The following is a 22708-nucleotide window of genomic DNA, read 5'->3' as shown; positions in this document are numbered from 1 at the left end:
AGGCTTAAAACTGGTTCACACTTGGGTTCTGGCAGCAATTGCTTCATTTTCTGTTGTAAAGAAATAAAGGATTCTTATTAAAAGCGATTATATTACATTACATTATATTATATTACATTATTATGCAAAACGAATAAAGCAAACAACCAAATTCAATACCTTAAGTGTCAGTAGTCATATTTTAAAAAGAATTATATTCTTCTATCTTCATTGTCTGATGTATATATTCATATATTTTAATGTATCAGGGATGTGTTTCTATTCATTGTACATTTTCAATGGGTAATATTCTGCTACAGTAGCTTCTATTGTACAGATGTATCATGATTTATGTGACTGGTTTCCTATGATTAGACAACTGGGTCGTATATACTTTTATTTTTAAATAGAAAGCATTATAATGAACAGCCTTATGATGGTAACTTTGTACATACACATAAACAATTCCTTAGGATAAACACCCAGATAGCAAATTTTGTTTCATTGTGTGGTGCAGTGTGGTGTGATGGAGGTGACAGTGGTGGTGTGTGTTCTAATTCTATTCCAGACATGTAGCTCTCTGGATGCTCACCTGTAACAAGGGCATATTACTTCTCAGAGAAAATGATACAATCTTGGAGGAAGCATGCAGCATCACTGACATTTGGGCAGAGACATTAAATCACAAAGACCTGTGTGTAGGGAGTCCTCCAAAAGATAAATCTTTTACCCAGAGAAGGCTTTCTTTATCCATGCATAAGAATCGATTGCTATTCTCTGCATCACGGCTTCTTCTCCATTACCACCCCAGCTTTGAAAACACTTCCATCTCCTCCTAATAGAAGCCATCGGAGAGGTGAAGGTTTGCTGCTGGTTTTCATTATGCTGAGGCCAATCACAAAGGCATACTGTGGCAATCACAGACACTAACCAGGCAGTAAGTAAGGGCAATTTCATTACAAGTGCACACTTGCATTTTATGCCTCTTAATCACGCTTACTGCTCCCTGAAGCAGTGCATGCTTCCAGCTTGCGTTCTGACAATACCTTCTTTGTCTGAGGAATGCTGCAGTGGAGTGAGTGGCCTTTATTAGTAGGAATGGCTCCCTGGCATCTGACACAGCAACAGTATAAAGTGACTCTGTGTGTGCTACACATGTGCCTTTGTTGCACGTGGCCTTATGCAGAGAACAATGTTAATGCCAGTCACAGACATTTCTGGCTTAGTGGTTTTATATTTTCTTAGCCTCTGGATGTTTAATGAGGTTCCTCTTATGTGCACCTTTTCACAAAACCTGCCTAGTTATATGAATGCCCAGGATACAGCAGGAAAATCTCCCAGCCGTGAAGAGCAGCTCAATGGGAGATGTCTAAATGGCTCACTTGCTGTTCTGTGCTGCTTCTTAAAGCATTTACTCACCTGAAGTCATCGTTACTGAGCAAAGAGCATAAATTAAATCAAGTTAAATGACATGTTCAAAATTCTGACCTGTCATAAATATAATCAAACGGAGATTCCTGAGTTAGAGTGAGTGATAAAGAAATCAATTGCAAGGCCAGTGCTTTCTTAAACTCAGTTTCCAGGATTTTCCATGGTATCAATCCCCCTGGTTCAGCATTTACAGAGAGTTCTTAACCAAGGTTGTCTCTAATTGGGTCAAATGCCAAATGCTGTGAACGTTCTTAGAAACAGTGTTGACCTGAGGGTCCTTTGAGTGAAAGGCTTTTCTGTACAAGGGATGGAAAATGAAGGGAGCTGAGAGATCCTACTTGTGGGTGAAATGTACAAAACGCTGGTCTCACATTCAGGGGTCTGGTGCAACACTTCACAACAGATCTAGAGCTAACCATCACCTCAGGTGATGTGCTCACTATACCGAAGACTGTAACAGAGCTGGTGCTTATTCTGACATCTAGAGCCTAAGGATCAACCTTGCTTACAGATAACGGTGCAGATATCAAAAGCCGTAATCACTGACGAGTGACTACTGTGTGCCTGATACTTTTCTTATCAGCTCTTTGAGAATTTTGTACAATGATTAGAACATATTCACCTCCCACACCGAACTCTTCCAGATCTTTCCCTCTCTCTCCATGTATTGCACCTTGTGCCCTCTCTTTATTATTTTTATAAACCCAGCAAGTCTAATTTGTGCTGCGGGTATGATCTTGGCTATGTAGCTTTCCATTAGAGCTTGGTTTACTTGCACCAGGGGTCATACCATTCTCCCTCTCCCAGCAGCTACCAACCACCAGTAGATTCTCAGCTAGAGATTGGACTCTGTATCTACCTCCCTTCTCCATTTCTGAATTTGGTCTGCAGTGATCATGTACAGATCTTGGAGATTCTGCCGTAACATCGGCCATAACTTCTCCGAGTTCATCTGTGAAGCTACCCAGCTATGTGTATCCAGATGATACTCTCTTCCAGTAGTCATCTATCACCTCTGCATCTTGTGATCTGCCCCACCCCTCTTTCACAATGATCCCTGAGTTTTGGGAGGTGGTAGTGTGATATGAATATTTTACTTAGAGCTGAGCATTTGGCAACTTCTTACACTATGCACCTTGCTCACTTGTAGCTCTGCAAACTGAAGCTTCTCAGATGAAGGTTGAGATCTAGATGTACCATTCTATGGGTATAACAAGTCTCTAAGGGTAAGTTTATTAATATGTCTACTTAGCAGAATAATAGTAGTAGCTTATCTCCTAGGGCCTATGACCCTATGCCTAGCCCCAGGTTTTTGGCCAACTAATAGTGCCAGATACAGGTTTCATCTTGTGCAGTGGCCTTAAATTCAATCAGAAATGCTTAGTCACTCCCATGTTTGGGCCACTGTTGAACCAGTGGGCATGTCTTGCTTGATCAACCATTATTGTAGCTGTCAGTCTTCAATTTATGTAAAATTGATGTTTCTCAGATATTTGTGTTAAGGGCGTTTGGATATAAAATATCAACAGATGGGTAATAGCGGTATAGAAGTGATAGGAGGATTAATAGTACTAATAGATATGCCTTACTGAGGTCTTGCTAGTGGGAGGTACTGCTTGCAACATTTCACTAAGTCTAACAACCTTAGGAAGCAGTCAGTGTCTTCAGATTATATGGGTGTTGTACAGATGTTTGGAAACATCAAATAGGCAGCCCAAACCAGTCATAAGACAATTGTCAGAGTTGGGAGCCAGTATTTCATCTCTCTAGAAGTCCTAGATGCAACATTCCGTTGCATCTCTTTGGAAAATTAAACCGGTTTGTGTGCTGCCTTTAGCAAATCAGTTTTTGTAGCTTTAATATCTTTATCATAAATCAAGGATAGTAATGTTTTCCCAAACTACTGCACACATTTTGTTTCAAAGAAGAAGTGGTGTAATATATGAAAATACTCCTTGTTAAGATTCTCATGGGCAATCCTGTATCTGCTTGTTGAATTTAATGTCCTGTTTATGCTAAATACTGAACAAATCTTAAATGCACATGTAAGGTAATGTGTTTATTAGTAAAGCATTGTCTCTTTCTTTGAGGGATTTATAACTCAGTATATTAGGTATGATTTATATGTATAAGTCAGACTAAAGGACTGGAAAGATGGTTTAGTGGTTAAGAGCACTGGATGTTCTTCCAGAGGATCTGGGTTAGGTTCCCAATACATGGTAGCCCACAAACACATGTATGTCTAGTTCCAAGGGCTCTGGTGCTCTCTTCTAGCCTCCATGGTCACTGTACAGATGTGGTGTACATTCATACATGTGGTCAAAATACTATACACATCAAAATAAAAATATATATTTTAAAACTGCAGAATAACCTTCTGTTGTAAGGTTTGGCAAGTGCAAGTTATGGGTTATGAGAGAAATTCCTTGAAGTAAAAGATCTGGGCATTGAGAAAAGGGGTTTTCAGGTGGGGCTTGCCTTGGTCCCTGAGCTGCAGGGAGGCCAAAGCTATGGGCAAGTAGAAAAGCATAGAGGCCAATTTAGAGATGAGGCATCAGATGTTGAACGACATGGGAGTAAAGTGTGAAATTTATTTACAAATTGGTAAATAAATATCATTAGTTGACTGAAATGGTCATTTTTCATTTAGCAAAATATGTAAGAAAAATAAACATTGTATAATCGGGCAGACAGTATCATTCCAAGTAAATAAAGCATCTAATATCTAGAAATCCTAAGAATCTAAAAATGCACACCAAATATCCACTCTTTTTCTAATCTCCATACACTCTGATGTGAATGTCCTTAAAACTACCACACTGTACATTTAATAATGGCTAAGACCTCTAGACAGTAAATATATCATGACAAAAATATTATACCAGTACTCCTTAGAGAAGTGGCTATCTGAATTAGATGCCTGAAGCCCAAAATGCTTTTATTTATGACATGTATCCTGCTCGTCAGCTGGCTGATTTTCTTTTCTTGTCTTGTATTGGCTTATAATTTCTTTCGTTTTATTATGTTGATTTACTTACGTTTATTCTCCATGTGTAGGTGTTTTATCTCCCATCATGTGTATGCACTACATGCATGTCAGGTGCCTAGAGAGGTGGGAAGAGGGTGTCAGATCCCTTGGGAATGGACTTATAAATGTTCATAAGCCACAATGTGGGTATTGGGAACCAATACCAGTTACTCCATAAAAGTAGTGAGCTATTTTCCAGCTCTCCTGTCCTGTAATTTATTTCTTTATGGCCTTTGTGTCTTCAGTTTATAGTGCCTAGAATATGGTACATATTCAATATACTGTGGATGAGTTAAAGGTTTCCAGTAAATAAAGACTTGAAGCAAAGTGCACTTACCTCAAAACCTTAAAATCTTCCTCAATAACACTGAGAATAAAACTTAATAAAGATATCATTAATAAAGATGCAAAACCCACAGGCCCTGGACAAGAAGTAGTTAAATGGCAATGTCTACATCTTCTGCAGCCACTGGGACTTTTTCAGAAAGAAATAATACATCACAGGAAGCCTGATAGCACAGCCAATAACTGCTGGACAGATAAGATTTTTTTTTTCAAGTAAACTCAATCTGTAAATTGTTCTCTGCTGGGTGAAAAGCCAGGCTGACCAGCAGAATTCTCCCCATTACTTCAGCACCAAAAACTCACATAGAATAAGAAAAAAGAGAAAGAAACCTTCAGGAAGACATCCCCAAGTAAAAGGCAGAGGACGCATCAAATATTTCAACATTAATCGACTTGCTAGTCAATTAAAATGGAAAGGAAGTATGTGCTTGAGAGACAGAAAGGAGATCCACAAAGACACTGCCCGTGAGGGGAAGGGATGTGTGCTTTGTACATGGGTCCTGCTAGAAGGAAGATAATACTTCAAATCAGGCCAGTTCGAGACACAGAAGAAAAGAAATACTGGGACACCAGGAGAATCCCAAGTGCCTGAGATGACCATCCTGCCTTGGTTAAGTGCCTTTGTCAGTCTCTGAGGGAGGGAGTCTGGAGGGAAAGATTAGAACCCACTTGGGAGGAAACACAAACACTTGCAAGTTTGTTCCCGTGTACTCATTAGGAAATTTATTCCTTAGTTTTAGCTTAGGTGGAGGAAATCTGTCTATAATCGTCATCAAATTATGATTTAAAGTAAGATCTTCAAGTGTGGTTATGCTGGTATTAGGGCTGGCTTCTGAGTCTTTGTGCCATATTTCCTGTCTTGTCTTCAACACTACACTGAAAAAATTATGTAAAGAGTCAGTCTTAGAGCTATATAGCCCAAGACACCAAACAAACTGATCAGTGGTCTGAAAACACTTGGAAGCAATAACTTAGAGGTGAATGTTTTGGGGTGCACTTGTGATTTGTGAGTACTGAGGTCTAGTCAGAGATATTTTCCTGAAAAGGAGGTCTTGCTGACCACCAGGGAACATCTGGGCTCTAAGCTTAGGACAGGTCATCTGAACAATGGGAAAGAGTCACAGTTAGGCAAGAACAAAGATAAGTGTGCTAGATATTTTGTTAAAATAGTGTCTTGGAATGCATACAAAAACAGATGTAATTGGGAATTTTGGGAAGGATCAAGAAAAATCTTTGCTTGAAGTGACTATTACACTGAACCAAAGCACAATTTTAAAATGGCAGCAGCAGTATTATGATTGATATGAATCTAAGGCTCAGTTCCAATTTCTTATTTAAAAAGAAAAGTATGGGGCCATAAGCTCATAATATGCATCAGAAGCACAACTTGACCAAGTACATGGTATTCCAACAAGCCCTTCAACTCACAGCCTGATCTCAAGATCATAGAATCTCCCTAAATGACAGCAATGGGAAAGGTGGAATACAACTTGTCTCACACACACACACACACACACACACACACACACACACACAGAGAGAGAGAGAGAGAGAGAGAGAGAGGCCATGTGGAGGCCAGTGCAAAGCATTAGATATTCTTGAACTAGAGTTACAGGCCACCATGTGAGTGCTGGGAACTGAAGTCAGGTCTTCTGGAAGAATTCTTAGCCATTGATCCATCTCTCCAGTCTCACTAAGCACATATCAAACACTACTTGTGAAAGGCCACACAGTGTTTTTATAGAAGCCAGAAAAAAAAAAAAAAAAACCAGAACACGAGTCTGTACCAGCTGATAATAATTCTAGGTAATAAAATGGAAAATGATGACCAGAGTGGTCACAACAGGCCAACAACTGACAAGGTTGAAAGACTTTCTGAGGTACGGTTGAGCTAGTTGGAGGTTATGTTAGCACTTTTCTTGTTACTATGATAAAACACCACGACCAAGAGTAACTTGTAGAAACATTTTTATGTAGGTCTATGGTTCCCGAGAGGGAGTTAATGATGACAGGGGAGACACAGCATCAGGTTGCTGAAGCAGGGTGTAATTACAAAACAAAAAGGAAACCGGACGTCTGGTGAGAGTTGGAACTCTCAAAACCTACCCCTAGTGATGTTGTGAGGCAAAAGTGAACTGGAGATATTGAACAGTGAATGGGGATGTCATAACTGGGGCTTCCAGAGTGAAACCAAGAACAGAAGTTGAATCCAGAGCACCCAGAGATCAGGAGGAGGATAAGCACATACAAGTGTATCTGGAGGTATCTGTTAACTCTACCAGACATGGAGTCATGAGAGGTGTGAACAGACTCTTATTTTTTTGTAGAATACTATACATAAATTTTATTGCTATCCATTGATTATAGTCATTAGAAAACAAAAAAATTTCAGTATACAATAAATAAAAAGAAACTACCCCTAAAAGTATATTTATACAATAATTTGTAGCATTAATGAAGGAAACAGAAATTAAATATCCTAATCTTAACATGGCAGTGATACTAATTCTAAGAGAAATTAATCTAAGATAGTCTTCAACACTCCAGCAGATTGCATAGTCCAAGACTTGGGTGATTCTTCTGTGGACATTCAAGTTCAAAGGTAATCTTACAGAGCAAAAGTGAAGATCTGGACAGTGAAAGATTTATTAAGATGCTCTACAATGAGGACATCATTGTTTTGGGACAAATGTGTCAATGTAGAAAAATATAAAATCCATGGAAAGTATCTGACTTGTGGCAGAGGTGACACGAGTAGCAGCATATTTCTGTTTTAACTGGGAACACTGGGTATGGAATAAGAGGCCTCTGACTCTTACATCTCATCAGCTGCAGAAGAACGAGAGGGACTGTCTTCTTACTAGATGTGCTCTACAGAGAGGGGGACAAAGATAGAGTCAGGGGACTCGTCAGAGACTGTAAGTCTTTCTGTGACACCTTGTTAGGAGAGTTGCTGAGAGATGGATAGATACACACACACACACACACACACACACACACACACANAAACACACACACACACACACACACACACAGTCTTAGGATTTGGAGGTAGACTAACAATGACTGAGAAATAAAAAGGGGTGGCAAGGAACACTGAAGCTCTGGATGGTGGGAATTACTCTGTCTGTCAACGTGAATTTTTTTTTTTTTTTTAGGAAACCTAACACACATGACCAGAAAAGTCTCAGAAAGGTTATGTTTTGATCATCTCTAAGCTCGTCCTATTTGTGAATACTTTTGAGAGTATTGAATGAGCGTTGAGAAGTGTAGAGAAGCTGTGATAGCTGCATGTTATACTGGAGCAAGACCTGTGGTTTTAGGTAGCAGGGCAGAGGTTTACTTCCAAGCACTAAATTTACAAAATAGGGATGGTGGAAGGATGAAATAGATGAATCTCTATGGGGAACAGAGGAAGTCTTTAGTGAATAATGTTCTGAGTGAATGTGTACGGTTTGACATACGCACATCTAAGTAAAGAACCCTGATGCCTCAGGCCCATGAGAGTAGTTACATTATCCATGGGTGGGGCTCAAAGGGATGTCAGAGCCTTTCTCTAACCATGTGTGCATAACGTGGCCACCACAACTTTCTCCTGTTTGCTGTTTACAGCCTAAAGACTGCTCCACTGCATAGACTGGTGCAACCAAGATTGGGTAAACTGTCTCCTTGTTCAGCTCTTTACAATAACCCTGCCTCCTTGTGTATCTGAATGCAATAACCCAGACTCCTTGTTTAGCTGTATGCAAAAACTCTTGCCCACCTCACCCCACAACACTCCACCTCTGTTTCAACTGAATATAATTAGTGTACTGAATTTCCAGAGTGATGTGGCTTTTCCATTCAAGAACCCAGACAACCCAATCTCAGCTTTCCGTTTGTTTGTCTGTGTGTCTGTCCTTTCTTCTTTCCCTTACTGATAGTTGAGTCCCTGGAGCTGTGCAAGGACATGGCCAATCTATGTGGTTTTCCTCAATGAGGTATGATATCCTCCCCAACTCTTGTGTCTATAATCATGTTCTCTTCTACTACCTCTTCTCCCTTCAAAGCTACTACAGTGGGTTTTAGAATTCTTCAAGAGATGATGCCTGGTATTTAACAAGATGGGAGTCAGGAGGTGAAAGGAAAAAGAAGCCATTAGTGACAGGGAACAATGGTTGTATGGCAGGATTCCACTGATTAAAGGAGCCCCAACCAGGCCCAAGACAGTGGAAAGTGAGAGCCTCCAAAACCACAAAAGATCCAACCCGTGATAGTGTTTGGTACACAAATGATGAACAGCCAGACTCCAAAGTAGTCATAGAGAATGAAAATCAGCCTGGCTTCTAGGAGTGGGACTCAACCCTCATTTTGGTTTTATTCTCTATTAAACTCAAACCCAACTGGGCATCACCACAGCCTGTGTCCCATAACCTGCACTGAAGTTCAGCTTCCAGGCATTGGTATTTGTCTCAGTTTAGAATAGTAAGCTAGGCACATTTAATGTTATGTGATAATTTCAGCTATGCACAGATATATGTCTAGGTTCAGACTCTTCCATAATCATAATGAAATTCACGAAAGATATATAAAAATAAAGTAATTTCTGAAATTCCAATTGAATGTTTACAATAACTGTATCATCTTCTGCAATTACTGAATTTGCTTATTGCAGTGTGAATCCCCCTAGAATGCTACTTAGGGAAAACAGGGACCATGCATATGTAAGTCACAAAATACTAACTTCTTAGTACATGGTATGGGGAAGACACTTAGCAACTACATTTGACTATAACTGAATGTACTACTCACTCATTAAGTCATTATATCATGGAAATATGTGGTAGAACTCCAGTGGCATTAACCGTTTAAGTTTGTCATATACAACTTTTCAAGAAAATCCAATTCTAAGATAAAAATATGCTATCTCATTGGCTGGAAAGATGGCTCAGCTGTTGAAAGCACTGGTTTCTCTTGCAGCTTGACCGGGGTTCAGTTCCTAGTATCCACATGGTAGCTAATAACTATCCATAATGCCAGTTCCAGGGGATCAAACGCCTTCTCCTTGAATCTACTTCACTGTATGCATGTGTATAGTCGTGTGTGTGTGTGTGTGTGTGTGTGTGTGTGTGTGCATGTGCAAAACATCTATACATTTAGAATAAAAATTTTAAAGTATCTTTTAAAAATACACTATAATCTTATAAAATCTTTATTGGCAGGATGCAATGCAGCAAAGAAAGATGTAGTCAGATATTATTTTATGAATACTTAACAAAGCACCATTCTGTCTTTACACTTGGACTAAATGAAACTTGTGTATGTAATTCTGCAAATCACCTTTCAATTTAAACCATGCAGAAATAAAAAAGATTTATTCCAATTGTATTATTTGTCCTTTTTGCATAAAATTTACATGACATGTTCCTTGGAATTTTGAAAGCCTTCTGGAAAAGTGATGCCTTTGTGATTTTTTACCGCAGTGTCTCTACAATATACTTGTGGAACTGAGAGAAGATAGCAGCATCTTATTTTAGCACGTTGATATTGTTAATACTGTTTTCAACATTCATAGAATATTCTGAAGGGCAGAGAATAAATTACTCTAAAAGGAAATTTGGATACTTCTCCAAATCATGGCTCCAAGCTCCATTTCTAGCCAAGACCCTGTCTCTTTTCCCCATGATTTGCTCTTGGTATCGATCAATCAACTGTGACTGGACCCCATACGACACCACCACTTCCGATGTGGAACCGGATGTGGACCCTGCTCCCACTGTCTATCCTTCACCTCTTAGAAGCCAAGCTGTTTTATGCTTTTCCTGGAAGTTCTTGGAAAAGGGCTCACCTGGGGCTGCCTACATGCTCTTTAGTACTTACCCTATGTTGCTTAATCAAAAGAGCAGTGCCAGGCAGTGGTGGCACACGCCTTTAATCCAGCACTTGGGAGGCAGAGGCAGGCAGATTTCTGAGTTTGAGGCCAGCCTGGTCTACAAAGTGAGTTCCAGGATAGCCAGGAAACAGACAGAAACCCTGTCTTGAAAAAAAAGAAAAGAAAAGAAAAAGAGCAGTAATCTCTCTCTCTCTCTCTCTCTCTCTCTCTCTCTCTCTCTCTCTCTCTCTCTCTCTCTCCCTCCCTCCCTCCACATGAGTGTTACAGAATGACCTTAAATGCCATCTTCACAAATGCTATCTGCTTCCTATCTCCTTTCTTTCTTCCTTCCTTTTGTTTGAGGCAGGGCCTTTCGTTGGCCTGGATATCACCAATTAGCTGAGAATGACTTTGCCAGTAAGCCCCAGATCTTCCTGTCTGCTTGTCCTGTTTTGAGACTCCAAAACATGCTCAGACTTCTGCACTTGACTTCTGGGGTTGGAACCCAGGTTCTTAGGCTGAGAGGCAAACATTTTACCATCTGAGCTATCTCCTTAGCAGTGTACCTACCTTTTGCATATTTGTTCAGTAGAACTGGGGATTGACCCCTGGGCATGATGCTTGTAAGGCAAGTGCTCTACCACTGAGCCACAGGCCAGGATAGTACGCTGCCTCTTTTTAACCACATATCCTTTCATGGTATAGGTGTGTGTGGTTGTGCAGAGCCTTAAGTTGTAGCATATCTTTTATTTTCCTAGAATAGATCCTAATTAAGCCTGTCTTCTATTGTAAGAAGTTCAAGTTGTCTCAAGTTTCACTGTTTCAGAAGTCTCATCTCAATCTAAAATCCTCACCGTATCTGTATCTTTCTCATAAGTACCTCTTGCATATTTTTCTTAAAAATATTTTGATTTTTTTCAAAATAGTCCCTCTACATGCCAGAAAGGCAATCACTAGATTGAAAGCTATAAAATTCCCTCATCTACTTAATTTCTAACCTAACTACTGTTCAGAAATGTGAGCTGTGGGGCTGGAGGATAGTCAGTACTTAAAAAGACCCGCACAATCATGAGGGCTTGAGTTTGGATCCATGGCATCTACATGGAAGCCAGGAACAATCCAGAACTGGGTGTGAGTGGTGACGGTGAGCATGGAGAGGAGGGTAGCTGTCTTGCTGGCCATCCAGTCTATCAGGAAGATGTCAAACTCCAGGTTGGGTGAGAGACCGTCTCAAGAAAAAATAAAAAGTGACAGAGTAGGACACTTGAGATTTTTCTCTGGCTTCCATGCATGTACATGAGAGCACCCAAATACACACATACACCTGGTTTTGCATGTGCATACATACACACACACACACACACACACACACACACACACACAAACATAGACTATGAGTTCCCATGAGTACTATTGCTTTCTTCATCCTGCCCTTGAAGAAATATCTTCGTCTAATAATAATAATAGTAATCAAAATTGATTGAATTTTTGAGCAAATTGACCAATGGTTTTTGACTTCCCAAGTGGAAGGTTACATGTATTGAAAGATGCTTATAATCGTTTTGAGACTATCTATTAAAACCAGGAAGTCACTTCTGAATGGCTGACCTTTCTATGGTCTTCATGTCCCATTAAATACTTGGATACTAAAAGCCTCAGATCACTTTTAGTCTTAATGATATTTTATTATTCCCCATTCTTGCAGAAGGTTCCAGTCAATTTAACCAGGGGAGTCTCTTCACCTTTTCCCATTGGTTCACTTCTAGTAAAACAATGACAGATTTCAAGAGATGTTAAATTAATTTCATTTTTATCACCATGGCCATTTTTCCTTGAATGACAGCAAGAGGAAGAATGAGATTTTAGGCAGGATGTCACCATCTACCCTCTTTCCATCTTTCAGTACTGGTACATCTTCAGAAGCAAAAGAGCAGAATTTCTAAGATTTTTACCAGTTGTTTGCACAGCACATTATGACAGAGAATAAATAGGTGATGAAACCTCCAGTGTCCTTAGCATCTGCTGAGGTCTTTCTTTCCTCCCTAACTGAAGAATGCACCCCAGTGCATCTTCATCATACTTGCTAAGGAAGAGAAATTAATTCCAAGGGCTCAGCTTTTTCTCGTTGCTCTCCAGTGGGACCCAGGCCTCTGAGAAGGATGTCCATAATTCTATGTCCACTCTCCCTCTATTAAAATGTAATATCAGCCCAACTCGGAAATCTGTTTCATGCTGAAATGCTGCTTCCAGAGTGATTTGTTTTCAAATCATTTGAATTCTTTTCAGGGACCTCAAAGTAAGTACACTGTTCAGCAAATATTTAGCCATAGCTAACTTGTCCTCCAAGCATCATTAAGCATGCTTAACCAGAGGACCGAATAACAAGTGTATGAAAAGGTTTTTCACAGTTGAAGTGTCTATGTGGAAAAGCAATCTCAGGTGTTTGGAAATAAGACTGTAAGTGGTTCTTAGAAAAGTGGCTTCCACAAGACATCAAATATATGGCAAGAACTGTGCCACATTTAAGCCTCAGAACACCCCTTCATCTGACCAGTGTGGAAACTCTAGCTCAGAGAAACTAAGCAGGTTTGTTCACCAGGCAGGTGAAGATTCGAAGCCTATACAACTAACAACACAGATTATGTTCTCAAACATAAGGATACTCTGGATGCTTTCAGCTGCTTAGCAAAACAGGCATGTCACAGTCATTATTATTCTCTCTGTGACCTTGCTGCTACCCTCAAGAAACAACACATTCTCTTTTCTTGATTCTAAGATGTCCCCATGACTATCTTGGTGAATAAAATGTGGGAGAAGTGATCTAGGATAATAATTAAGAAATTTATGTCTTATTTTTTAACCTCTTAACACACTATTTCTGGACCCAGCTGACATCATATAGGAGACATGGAGGATAACAAAGATCCTTGCCCTTGCCCTTACTGCCAAAGTCACAGCTGCTGCTGTGCACCAAGTAAGAGCTGGTACTCAGGATCAAATGCTTAGCTTGGCAGTTTAGGTGTGGATTGATGAGGACAACAAGTTAGTAATTTTTCCCCCTCCAGATTTAATGTACTAATGCTCAGTGACTGAATAGCCCCCACAAAACTGTCATCTCCCTGCCTGGACATTCTCAGCTCCTAGACTGGTAGTTCAAGTGTTCCCTATTGAACTTTGCACAAGTTGTATGTAAGCCTGCTTCTTGCGCCCTCAAGATGGTGTACACCCTTAACGTGGCCCTGCTCTGCATCTGGTCCTGTCAGAAGCTGAAAGTATCAGTTAAGCCTTGGGTTTTTACCCACCAGTGTGACAGAAAGCAATAGTAATCATGAGGCAAGAGTAGTGAAAGGGATTCATGGGTCCCAAGGAGCCAATAAGCAGGAGAATACAGCTAAAATCTGTTTAGGGATAGCAGCATCATGAGGGAAGTTAGGAATGCATTTTATCACAGCACTCTGAGTCCCCAGCATTTGCACCATTGCCGCTTCAATCTTCTCCAAATTCAAATATGGGGTTCCTACAAATTTCAAGGTAACTGCTACAGAGTATTTGGCTCTGTGTGATAAAACATGAAGGTGGGAATTGGGGAAAAAATGAAAACACAGGTTAAAACTAAGGGCCTTCTGAGGAGAAGATGCTAAGACATCCAGGGAAAGCTTTGCATGGGTAAAGAATCACTGTTCAGTCCTTGAAATATGTCCAGTTTGGGGAACAGTAGACAACAATTGGCTTTGAATGGCTGTCTGTTATGACTACATATAAAATAAAATCCAATTCCTGTGTTAAAGCCTGAGCAATGGCTAGAGACACATCTCAGTGGTAATTAATGCTCTTTCAGAGGACCTGAGTTCCTTCACAATGTTCATGGCAGACAGTTATTAACTGCTTTTAACTCCAGCTGTGAGGGATCTGACACCCTTTCCGGACCTCCAACTGAGTTATATTCTTGTATAAGATGCAATAACCCCATTAAAAAATGGGGTACAGAGCTAAACAAAGAATTCTCAACTGAGGAATACCGAATGGCTAAGAAACACCTGAAAAAATGTTCAACATCCTTAATCATCAGGGAAATGCAAATCAAAACAACCCNGAGATNNNATCTCACNCCAGTCAGAATGGCTAAGATTAAAAATTCAGGTGACAGCAGANGCTGGNGAGGNTGTGGAGAAAGAGGAACACTCNTCCATTGCTNGTGGAATTGCAAGCTTGTACAACCACTCTGGAAATCAGTCTGGTGCTTCCTCAGAAAATTGGACATAGTACTACCGGAGGATCCAGCAATACCTCTTCTGGGCATACACCATAAAGATCTTCCAACTGGTAATAAGGACACATGATCCACTATGTTCATAGGAGCCTTATTTATAATAGCCAGAAGCTGTTAAGAACCCAGATGTCCCTCAATAGAGGAATGGATACAGAAACTGTGGTACATTTACACAATGGAGTACTACTCAGCTTTTAAAAACAATGAATTTATGAAATTCTTGGGCAAATAGATGTATCTGGAGGATATCATCCTTAGTGAGGTAACCCAATCACAAAAGAAGTCACTAGATATGCATTCACTGATAAGTGGATATTAGTCCAGAAACTTAGAATACCCAAGATACATTTTGCAAAACACAAGAAAACCAAGAAGGAAGACCATCGTGTGGATACTTCATTCCTCCTTTGAACACAAAATAAAATACCCATGAAAGGATATAGATACAGAGACAAAATTTAGAGCTGAGATGAAAGGATGGACTATCCAGAGACTACCCCATCCTGGGATCCATCCCATCATCACCCACCAAACCCAGATACTATTGCACATGCCAGCAAGATTCTGCTGAAGGGACCTTGATATAGCGGCCTCTTGTGAGGCTATGCCAGTGCCTGGCAAACACCGAAGTGGATGCTCACAGTCAGCTATTGGATGGAATACAGGGCCCCCAATGGAGGAGCTAGAGAAAGTACCCAAGGAGCTGAAGGGGGCTGCAACCCTGTAGGTGGAACAACAATATCAACTAACCAGTACCCCCTGAGCTCGTGTCTCTAGCTGCATATGTAAAAGAAGATGGCCCAGTCAGCCATCATTAGGAAGAGAGGCCCCTTGGTCTTGCAAACTTTTTATGACCCAGCACAGGGGAATGCCAGGGCCAAGAAGTGGGAGTGGGTGGGTAGGGGAGCAGGGGCAGGGGGAGGGTATAGGGAACTTTCGGGATAGCATTTGAAATGTAAATAAAGAAAATATCTAATAAAAAAAGATGCAATGCATACATACACATACACATACACAATTACATACTCGCCCACTTGAAAGAAACATAAATGCCTAAGCCCCCAACCTTGTACTTTATGTCTTTACCACCCTTTTATTCATCTCAGAATGCAATATTCATCTCTGTCTCTGGCTAAAATCTCTTTTGGCCTGTCGGAGAAGTCAGAGTCTATTTAACTCTTCCTTTCTTATTGTAGATTACTCATTGCAGCCTTTTCTCTGTACAGCTCAGGCGCACTGAACTACTATATCCTCCCTCTAGGGCTAACCTGTCTCTAGGACCCTATAATTTGTGTAGTTGTATATTTTACTATCCAAGAGTGAATTAAGTTAGAATCTAATATTAACTCATAGGGTTTGCACGAGGCATACGCATTTGTCCATGGTACCTTTTAGCCATTTGATTTTTCAGCCAGCCTAAATTATTAATTCTCAGTATCCACATCTCTCTCAAATCTTGGGATGATGCTTATGTGTATGCCAAAGCTCAGACATAGTCATCAAGACGTTAGACACATTGAGTTTATAATACTCATTATATAACTTCTGATGTTACAACTCATTTATTTTTTAAAACTAAAATACTAAATTCTTAAGAACTTGCAAACCCTTTATCTTAGAGGAGTTTATTAGCTATTTGACAGTTATTTGAGTCTAGGTCTGGCACATATAATCTTTGCCTAAGCATCTCATTATATTGAACTCTCACTTTCTCTGTGTCTCTGTACCTCTCAGGGTGCTAGGGATACAGGAAACCTGAATTGTTTTAAGGTTGGAAATGTACTCAACAAAATCAGTTTAACTTAGGAGATCTTGTAATTTTACTTTCAAAAATTTCAATCACTCTTCAGGGCCAATTAGATGTGTAACAACTGAGCAAATAATTTATGGCTTCTGAGATTTGTTCTTCTTCACTAAAAAATCATAACAACAGTAAATTAATTAATCTTGAAAATTAAGAGATTGATCAGCTGCTTGACCAGAGGTGATGCTAGCCACCAGAATGTCAGCTTGGCTGCCCACTCACAGGCTTTTCCACTCTTTCAGTGGACACCTACCCTATTCCCAATCCCCTCCTGTCCTTGCCCCCATGTCCCAGCCCCTACTATAGAATTGCCTCCCATGGACCACCTCAGTCTCTCAGTATACCCCATCCTATTCCCAATCTCTCAATACCTTTTCATCTCCATGTCCTATGGGCAGAGATCCCTGCTCATCCATAGGACACATCAGTCAGAAGATAAGAGAAGAAACAGAAATCAAAGGAAAAAACATCCATCAAACTAAGACAAACTCATTCTGGGACCTACACTTGTAGCTACCCCAACAGTTGCCAAGATGCCAGCATAAGCACATAATCAACAATAGCCAAGGCAGTATGTCACCACCAGAGCCCAACCATCTGATTACAGCACTCTGAACATTCCAACATACCTGAAGCACAAGGAAAAGATCTTAAAACCAACTTCATGAAGACAGGGGTCTTTAAAGAGGAAATAAATAAATCCCTTAAGGAATTTGAGGAAAAAGTCAAACCAAAAATGGGAGGAAATTAATAAATTCCTTTTGCAAAAAAAGCCAAGAAAAAAACCTAACAAGCTGCTTAAGGAAACAAATAAAACTGTCCAATTACTAAAATTGGATATAGAAGCCATAAAAAAAATCACAGAGGGAATTCTGGGAATGAAAAATATAGGTAAGTATCAACAACAGAATGCAAGAGATGTAAGAGATAATCTCAGGTATTGAAGAAATAATAAAAGAAATAGAAACATTGGTGAATGAAAATGTTAAATCTAAAAATTCCTGAAACAAAACAACCAGGAAATTGGGGGCACAATAAAAAGATTCAAAACCAATATTAGGAATAGAAAAGGAAAAGAACCCAAACTCAAAGACCCATCTAATATTTTCAACAACATAGAAGAAAAATTTCTTGCCTTCCTGTCTGGGCCAGTGCCCTGAGCAAACCTTGGGTGTGAAATCTGCAACCAGTCCCACAATACCAAAAGGAAGCTCCCAGGAGTTATAACTTGCCCAGGATCATAGGATCAGAGGTGCCCTGAGCAGACCTTGGGTGCTAACTCCTCAGCCAGTCCTACAACACCCAGAAGAAGCTCCACTCCCAGGCACTCTAACACAGCCAGAAACACAGGATCTCAGGATCTCAGGATCCTAGAATCCCAGGGGCTTGGTCACACCAGGATCTCATGGTCCCAGAGGCAGATTGACTCCCAGGAGCTCTGACACACCCATGGTCTCAGGATCACAGGATCTCAGAATCACAGGATCACAGAGGCAGCTGGACTTTGAGGAGTTCTGACACAACCAGGAACATAGGAAGGAGAGGCTCCAGTCAGATATAGCAAGGGCAGGTAACACTAAAGATAGTCAGATGGTGGGAGGAAAGTGTAAGAACATAAGCAACAGAAACCAAGGTTACTTGGCATCATCAGAACCCAGTTCCCACACAATAGCAATTCCTGGATACACCATCACACCAGAAAAAGCAAGATTCAGTTCTCAAATCATTTCTCATGATGGTGATAGAGGACTTTAAGAAGGACATAACTAATCCCCTTAAAGAAACACAGGAGAACACAGTAAAAAGCTAGAAGCCATTAAAGACGAAACACAAAAATCCCTTTAAGAATTACAGAAAAACACAATCAAAAAGGCGAAGCAAATGAACAAAAACCATCCAAGATCTAAAAATGGAAACAAACAATAAAGAAATCACAAAGGGAGACAACTGTGGAGTTAGAAAACCTAGGAAAGAGATCAGGAGTCATAGATGCAAGCATCACCAACAGAATACAAGAGATAGAAGAGAGAATCTCAGAGGCAGAAGAAACCATAGAAAACATTGACACAGCAGTCAAAGAAAATGCAAAAAGCAAAAAGCTCCTAACCCAAAACATTCAGAAAATCTAGGACACAATGAGAAGACCAAACCTAAGTATAATAGCTATAGAAGAAAATGAAGATTCCCAACTTAAAAAGCCAGTAAATATCTTCAACAAAGTTATAGAAGAAAACTTGCTTAACATAACGAAAGAGATTCCCATGAACATACAAGAAGTCTACAGAACTCCAAATAGACTGGACCATAAAAGAAATTCCTCCTGTTAAATAATAACCAAAACATCAAGTGTACAAACAAAGGAAGAATATTAAACACAGTAAGAGAAAAAGGTCAAGTAACATATAAAGGCAGACCTATCAGAATGACACCAGACTTCTCACCAGAGACTAGGCAAGCTAGAAGATCCTGGGCAAATGTTGTACAGACCCTAAGAGAACACAAATTCCAGCCCAGACTACTATACCTAGCAAAACTCTCAATTATCATAGATGGAGAAACCAAGACATTCCATAACAAAACCAAATTTATACAACATCTTTCCATAAATCCAGGCCTACAAAGGATAATACATGGAAAACACCAACACGAGGAGGGAAACTATACCCTAGAAAAAGCAAGAAAGTAATCTTTCAACAAACTCAAAGAAGATAACACAAACATAAAAATAACATCAAAAATTGCAGGAAGCAACAATCGCTATTCCTTAATATCTTTTAACATCAATGGTCTCAATTTCCCCCAAAAGACATAGACAAACAGACTGGATATATAAACAGTATCCAGCAATTTGCTGCATACAGGAAACGTACTTCAGTGACAAAGGCAGACATTACCTCAGAGTAAACGGATGGAAAAAAATTTCCCAAGCAAATGATCCCAAAAAACAGGCTGGAGTAGTCATTCTAATATCAAGTAAAATCAACTTTCAACCAAAAGTTATCAAAAAAAGATAAGGATAGAAACTTCATACTGGTCGAAGGAAAAATCTACAAGATGAACTCTCAATTCTGAATATCTATGCTCCAAATGCAAGGGCACCCACATTCATAAAAGAAACTTTACTAAAGCCCAAAGCACACATTGCACCCTACACAATCATAGTGGGAGACTTCAACACCCCACTCAGCAATGGACAGATCAGGTAAACATAAACTAAATGGAGACACAGTGAAACTAATACAAGTTATAAACCAAATGGATCTAACAGATATTTATAGAACATTTCATCCTAAAGCAAAAGAATATACCTTCTTCTCAGCACCTCATAGTACCTTCTCCAAAACTGACCAAATAATTGGTCACAAAACAGGCCTCAACAGATACAAGAAGATTGAAATAATCCCATACATTCTATCAGATCACCTCAGACTAAGGCTGGTCTTAAATGCCAACAAAAACAACAGAAAGCACACATACATATGGAAGCTGAACGACATTCTACTCAATGATAACTTGGTCAAGGAAGAAATAAAGAAAAAATTAATAATTTAATAAAAATGAAGATACATCATACCAAAATGTATGTGACACAATGAAAGCAGTGCTAAGAGGAAAACTCATAGCTCTAAGTGCCACCAAAAAGAAACTGAAGAGAGCTTACACTAGCAGCTTGACAGCACACCTGAAATCTCCAGAAAAAAAGAAGCAAATATACCCAAGAGGAATAGACCATAGGAAATAATCAAACTCATGGCTGATACAAACAAAAAGAACTATACAAAAAATCAACCAAACCAGGAGCTGGTTCTTTGAGAAAATCAACAAGATAGATAACCCCTAAGCCAGACTAACCAGATGGCACACAGTCAGTATCCAAATTAATAAAATCAGAAAGGAAAAGGGAGACATGATTTATCTTAAAATCATTATTCTGTTTGTTTAATATTGACAGTTGAAAATATAAAAATCATGTTCTACAAACATAAAAAATAACAATAAAAATGTCATAATCTAAAGAAGGAAATACCTACAAAGGTACAAAACACATACAGGTTGGACAAGAAAAGAAAATCCCTTTGTTACATAATATTCAAAACACTAAACATTCTGACAGGGTTTCTAATCCTGCACAAACATCATGACCAAGAAGCAAGTTGGGGAGGAAAGGGTTTATTCGGCTTACATTTCCATATTTATATCACCAAAGGAAGTCAGGACTGGAACTCAAGCAGGTCAGAAAGCAGGAGCTGATGCAGAAGCCATGGAGGGATGTTCTTTACTGGCTTGCCTCCCCTGNCTTGCTCAGCCTGCTCTCTTATAGAACCAAGACTACCAGCCCCAGAGATGGTCCCACCCACAAGGGGCCTCTCCCCCTTGATCACTAATTGAGAAAATGCCCCACAGCTGAATCTCATGGAGGAATTTCCCCAACTAAAGCTCCAGCTGTGTCAAGTTGACACAAAATTAGTCAGTACACTGACCAAAAAAATATTAAAACCTGCAAGGGAAGAAACCTAAGTAATATATCAACACAGAACTATTAGAGTTACACCCAACTTCTCGATGGAAAATCTAAAAGCCAGAAGAGCCTGGGAACATGTCCTGAAGACTCAAAGAAACCAAAGATGCCCACCCAGACTACTATACACAGACCACTTTCCATCACCAGAGATAGGGAACATAAGATATTCCATGACAAAGTCAAATTTAAACAATATCTATCCATAAATCTCGTACTACAGGTGGTACTAGAAGGAATAATTAAAGCCAAGAAGGTTAACTATACCCATGAAACACAGAAAATAATCTGACAGCAGCCAACCCAAAAGAAGGGAAGGATACACACACACAGACACACACACAGACACACACCCCACCACTACTACCACTATCACCACCACCAACAACAACAGGAAATAACAATCACTAATCATTAATATCTTTCAATATCAATAGTCTCAATTCTCAAATAAAAAGACACATATTAACAGAATAAATTCAAAACCGTTTCTATCCCTTCTTCTGCATACAAGAAACACATTTCAACTTCAAAGATAATCATTACGTCAGAGTAAACGGTTTGGAAAAAGATTTTTCCAAGCAAATGGACCTAAGAAATAAGCTGGGGTAGCCGTTCTAATATCTACCAAAACAGATTTCAAAGCAAAATTTGTAACAAAGGGCAAGGATGGACACCTCATACTCATCAACCTAAAACACAACCAACATGAACTTCCAATTCTTAACATGTATGCCACAAACACAAGGTAGCCCATATTTGTAAAAGAAACTATATAAAGTTTAAATCACACATTGACCCTCACACATTAATAGTGAGAGACTTCAATACCCAACTCTCACCTTCAGGTCATTCAGCCAAAAATTAAACAGAGAAATATTGAGCATAACAGATTTTGTAAACCAAATGGATCTAAAAAACATCTACAGGACACTTCACCCAGATTCAAAGGAATATATCTTCTTGTCAGCATATCATGAAACTTTCTCCAAAACTGACCACATACTCAGTCATAAAATAAGTTTCAACAGATATACGAAGATTGAAATAACCTCCTGTAGTCCATCAGACCACTGTAAATTAAAGCTGCATTTCAACAATAGGAACAACAGAAAGCCTACAAACTCAGGAAAACTGTAAAACTCTCTACTGAATGAAAACTGGCCAATACAGAAATAAAGAAAGAAATTGCAGACTTTCTCGAATTAAATGAAAATGAATATAAAACATACCCAAACTTGAAATGCAAATCAAAACAACCTTGAGATTCCACCTCACACCAGTCAGAATGGCTAAGATCAAAAATTCAGGTGACAGCAGATACTGTCAAGGATGTGGAGAAGGAGGAACACTCCTCCATTGTTGGTAGGACTGTAAGCTTGTAAAACCACTCTGGAAATCAGTCTGGCGGTTAACCCAGAAAATTGGACATAGTACTACCGGAGGATCCAGCAATACCTCTCCTGGGCATATACCCAGAA

The sequence above is a fragment of the Mus pahari genome, chromosome 4 (assembly GCF_900095145.1).
Source record: "Mus pahari chromosome 4, PAHARI_EIJ_v1.1, whole genome shotgun sequence".
Taxonomy (NCBI): domain Eukaryota; kingdom Metazoa; phylum Chordata; class Mammalia; order Rodentia; family Muridae; genus Mus; species Mus pahari.
This window is presented reverse-complemented; position numbering follows the sequence as displayed.